At 47.2% G+C, this 5,101-nt stretch overlaps 1 pseudogene; it reads right to left on the reverse strand.

Annotated features, from left to right (window-relative positions):
* Positions 1 to 3,782: 3,782 nt before the first annotated feature.
* Positions 3,783 to 4,479, reverse strand: LOC114609627 (annotated as a pseudogene).
* Between the last annotated feature and the right edge of the window lie 622 nt (positions 4,480 to 5,101).

A 5,101-nucleotide genomic window follows, 5' to 3' on the forward strand; every position in this document is an offset into this window, starting at 1 on the left:
TGACTTTCTCCTTCTTACATGGTGGTTGTAAAGTGAAATGACCAGATTTTGGAACCTGGATGTTCTGGTGTCCTTCTTGACCATTAACCTGGTTTCAGTTTCTTTTCCTATGGCTTGAGCTGGAAAGACCCTATGTTGTCTGACCTCTTGCCCAAGATCTCTAGACATCTGTGATGGGAAAGCTGGTTGTCAACCTGACTACTTCTGTAACAACTAGAACCCAAGATGCTGGATATTCCTGTGAGGTGTGAGATTTTTTTCATCAGATTACTTGATGAAACACAACACATACCCTAAATGGTGGCCATGCCTTCTCTTGGCAGCATATATAAAGAGAGAAGGTTTTGTCTGTCCTTCCTTCTTTGATTAATATTCATTTTCTTCAGGATTTCAATGTAGACAGAAAGCCAGTTGCTCTCTAGGAACCTAGGATTGCAGCACCAGATTGGACTGCAAAGACATCCAGCTTTGTGGATGAACAGCTCCCAGATCCTTGGCCTTTTCATCATGAGCCAGCCATTGTCAGCCTGTGTAGACCACAGCCAGTAAGCCAGCCTAATCCACCTCATCTGTTCCTGATACATATGGAGCTATCAGTTCTGCCCCTTTAGCCTTTACAGAACCGTGACTCCTACCTCCTGCGTTAAAGTAAAGGGAAAGCAGTCAGATGTCTTCTCTCCTTTACTTTTGCCTGGGCATCTGTCTGTTTTAGTGTACAAAATTTCAACCTAAAATGAGCAATGCATTCTCCTATGTGGGGTTTGGGGAATGGTAGAGGAATTCAATCTAGTACACTTAGACTAGGAGGTACCATGTACATATCGAAGATGGCTGAAGCAAAGTCAAAGCTAACACAGAAATTGAGTCTAAGCCACATTGCTTTATCACTGTTTATTTCTCTCTCTTTCATGGTCACATATTGCCCAGGCTGGCCTTGAAATCCTCCTGCCTCCACCTTCTAAATGCTAAGATTACTGAAGTATGGCACCTTGGCGAATTTGTAGGTCACATGTATGTAAGACTGTTATGTATATTTCAGGGCTTCTAGCCTCCAGCTGTCCAGTTGAAAATAAAAATCGCCAGTAGATGTCCCTGTCCCCTAAAGGATTGACAGGCCTTAACTGGATTTTAGATGTCCAGGAGTAATCTGTTTTATTTTGTTAATAAGTATCTAAGCCTAGCCATTGTGCTCCCTATATATAATCTGGTTGCAGTAAAGAATTTTGTTTCATACCCTCTATTTCTCTACATTTGTATATGTGTTAAGGATGTAGGGGAGGACTGGACGGCTTAGTTAAGAGCACGGGGTGCTCTTGCAGAGGCCTGGGTTCCATTCCCAGTACCCACAGCTGTCTGTTCTAAAAAAGGATTAGTAAACAATGAGTAGGTGATAGCCCATTTGGTTAAAAAAAAAAAAGCCCCACTACCAAGCCTAACAAGGATCCACATAGAACAGAAGAGACTTCTGAAAGCGCCTTCCAGTCTATATGCGGGACAAGAAAGTGCTGTGTCATGCACACACACACACACACACACACCCTCCCCCTCCCCACTAAACAAAATATAAAAAATAGATACAACCTGATGGTCTGTATTTAGTAAATTGGCCTGGAACTCAGAGACTGTTTCTCTTCTGCCTCTGGCATGCTAGGATTAAAGTCATAGGCTACCATGCCTAGTAATGAAACATTCTTGCCTGGAGTGTCTGGATGATGTCTTTTGTTTGGAGGAAGATGGATCGAGGTAGGCAACATGGGGACTGGAAGCTACTGACGGAGAGAGCAATGGGATTCCAAAGGTTTCAGGCTTCAGGGGAGGCTGGAGTCAGGGTTGAGGCAATCCTCCAATTCCCACACTTTGGAAGTAGAGGCAGGAGAGTCTGAAACAATAATAAAAGGCCCCAGAGGAGCCATTGGAGAGGCCTGGAGTGCCAGGGGCTAGGCTACTGTCTAAGCTGATAGAGTCTGCTTTGTCAAGTTGGGTACCACTTCTTCACACAGGGACTTCATGGGGATACAACCAACCCACCCTCAGGCAGTGATAAGGTTATTCCTGTCTCTTTTTAAAATTAAAACAATTTTTTAACTTTAAATTTATTCTTCCCCTCCTCCAAGTCCTTTTAGGTCCTCCCTCCCTACCCAAGCAACATTAGGTTCTTTCTCAACCTCCCACCCCCTCCAAATCCACTACCAAACCATAACCAAGTAAAAGCACACAGGAAATCCTGTGGCGTTCATTACATGTTGGTCCACTCGTCCTGAACATGAGGCCTGCCTTGGAGTGGTTGATAGGCCCAGTGTCACTCTATTGGAGAAAACGGTATATCCAGCACGTATAAATGGCAGGTCAATTAACATTTACCCTAGTGACTAGATTTGTTGTTTATTTATTTGTTTTTGTTAATATAACAAAACAAAATATAAGAAGATAACTAGCATATCAAAGTTGGGCAGGACAAACCAATAGAAGGAAGAGGCCAAGAGAAGGCATAAGAATCAGAGACCACAATTGAGGAGTCACAGAAAAATACTAATCCGGAAGCCATAATTTAAGCACATAGGACCTGGTGCTGACCTGTTTAGGCCCTATGCATGCTGCTTCAGTTTCTGTGAGTTCATAGTGTGCTTTGAACCCTCATGCTAATTTAGAGGGCCTTGTTTTTTTTGTGTCCTCTAAACCCTCTGATTCTTACATTCTTTTTTTTTTTTTCCTTTCCAGTTTTATTTTAAAGTTTTAAAATTAGAACCACAGTCATTTTTCCCTCGGCACTAGTTACACTTTTTTAAAAAGGGGGGTAGGGTGCGCGAGTTTCCTAGTTTATTAAAATAAGAGAAAGACAGCTGTACAGATTTTTTCTCCCAGCTCCCAAAGTGAGACTACTAGTCTTAGACATGGATATATATACATATACACACATGCACACAATTCTGGCTCTCTAAAGCTACCTAGCAAATTCCAATCAACCGTAGTGTCTTACAGTCCACTCCCTGCCTCTCCCCCTCCTTGGCTACTTAAAAAAGAGTCAAAAAGTAAGAGGCTGGAGGGCTTTTAAGTGGCAGCTGGTAGAAACGCAGTGGCACCAAGCAAAGCCACATCTTACACAGGAAGGGGGGTGGGGGAAGGAAACGAACAAAGTCCTCCTAGGACACAATCCATCAATCGTGTGGAAAAAACCCAAGTTTCCATAGGCACACTGAGGCACTTGGCTGAGTCCCTCCCCTCCCCCTAAGCCCACTCCCAGTTAACCAGACTGCTGAAAAGACCCCTCCTTCCCAATGGCTAGATCCTGGTTGTGAGGAGCTATGGTTTCTCTAACCAGCTGTCACTTGGACCCCTTTCCCCCTTTAGACAATGGGGAGGGACTAGGGCAGAAGAAAAAGAAACCAGGTCCCCAACTTACCACCAATGGTAGGGCAACCCAGGGACTTTTCCTCCCTCCTTGGCCAGCCAGGTGGGATATCACCTGCTCCCAACCAAAGGTTCTGAAATGCTCATGAGGGACAAGCAACCTAAGAAAGTCTTAAAAGACAAACCTTAGTTCCTGGGTCCCCTGACCTAGCCAGAAGTTTGCCGGTTCCATTTACCTTCGTAGTAAACAAACCACCGAACGAAACACACAACCCCCCCATCCCTGACCCCATAAGGTTAATATCAAATCAAGAAAAAAAGTACATTTCCATCATTACAAAGATGAGGTCTGTTTGCTGTCCTTGAACAATGGGTTAAGGAAAAAGGAGTCGTTCCACAATGTCTGTCTGAGGAATCCAAACTCTGTCCTTTCTCTATAAAGTCAGAATAGAATGGGCAAAGGGCTGCAGATGGGACGAAGAGAGAAATGTATTTACAGAAAACAGGGGGGAGGAAGGAGTGTCCCCACTCAAAGCCTTCACTGTCACTTCTTCTTGCTGGCCCTCTTTGGCACTCGACTTGGCTTTGGGCTTCACGGGTTTGGCCTTCATGGGTTTGGATGCCTTGACTGGCTTGACTTTGACAATCTTGGGCTTTTTGGCTTTCTTGGGCGTGGCAGCCGGCTTCTTCTTGGCCTTCTTGACCGGGGTGGCTTTGGGTTTCTTGCTTGGGGCTTTGGAGGCAGCCTTCTTGGGCTTGGCTGCCTTCTTTGGAGTGGCCACTTTCTTGACTTCCTTCTTGGTCTTCCTGAAAGCCACCGACCTCTTGGGCTCATCGCCCTTGGCCAGCCTGAAGGACCCCGAGGTGCCCACCCCTTTGGTTTGCTTGAGAACACCGGTGGTCACTAGGCGCTTGATGGACAACTTGATCGGGGAGTCGGCGTTCTCACCCACCTTGTAGTGGCTCTTGATGTACTTTTGGGATGGACTGGCGCGAGGAGCCGGCGCGGTTCTTCTCTGCCTGGATGGCAGCCACGATCATGTCTGAATACTTGGGCTGGTCCGTGGACTTCTTGGCGGCCTTGGCCCGCTTGGGCTTCGCCACCAGGGTGGAGGTGGAGTTCTCGGTCATGGTGGCCGGCCTGCTCCCGCTGTTGAAGGAGCCTTCGGATGGACCAGCCCTCGCCGGAGGCTATGCAGAACCTGACTCGCGATCCCCTCTCCGGCTCCACTAGCAGGTCAGACGAAAGTGCGGCTGGGGGGGACGCGGGCGACGCGTGGCTCCTGTCCTCCCGCCGCGGGTCGCGGGCTGCTCTGCGTGCCCAGCCCCCACCGTTCCGTCGCTCGCCCCGCGCCTGGCGCTGCCTCCGCCTCCGCCTCCACGGCCTCCCTTTTCCCAGCTCTGCGTCTCTCTTACATTCTTTGTAACTTCTATTCTGCCACGTTCTCTGAGCTCTGAGGAAGGGAATTTGATGGATATATCCCATTTAGGGCTGAGTGTTCTCAAGCTTTCTCACCCTCTGGATAATGTCTCCTGATCTCCTGTCTCCTTATGTGACCACATTGAGACTCTGAGGCAGGGAGATAACAAGCCTGAGAACAGCCTTTTATCCTATGAGCCATCTCACCTACCTATTTTATGTGTATGGGTGTGTGCCTGCATATGTCTCTCTTGGTCTCTCTTGGTCTCTCTTGGCCTCTCTTGGTTCTCTCTCTCTCTCTCTCTCTCTCTCTCTCTCTCTCTCTCTCTCTCT

The sequence above is a fragment of the Grammomys surdaster genome, unplaced genomic scaffold, assembly GCF_004785775.1.
Source record: "Grammomys surdaster isolate TR1022 unplaced genomic scaffold, NIH_TR_1.0 125977, whole genome shotgun sequence".
NCBI lineage: Eukaryota > Metazoa > Chordata > Mammalia > Rodentia > Muridae > Grammomys > Grammomys surdaster.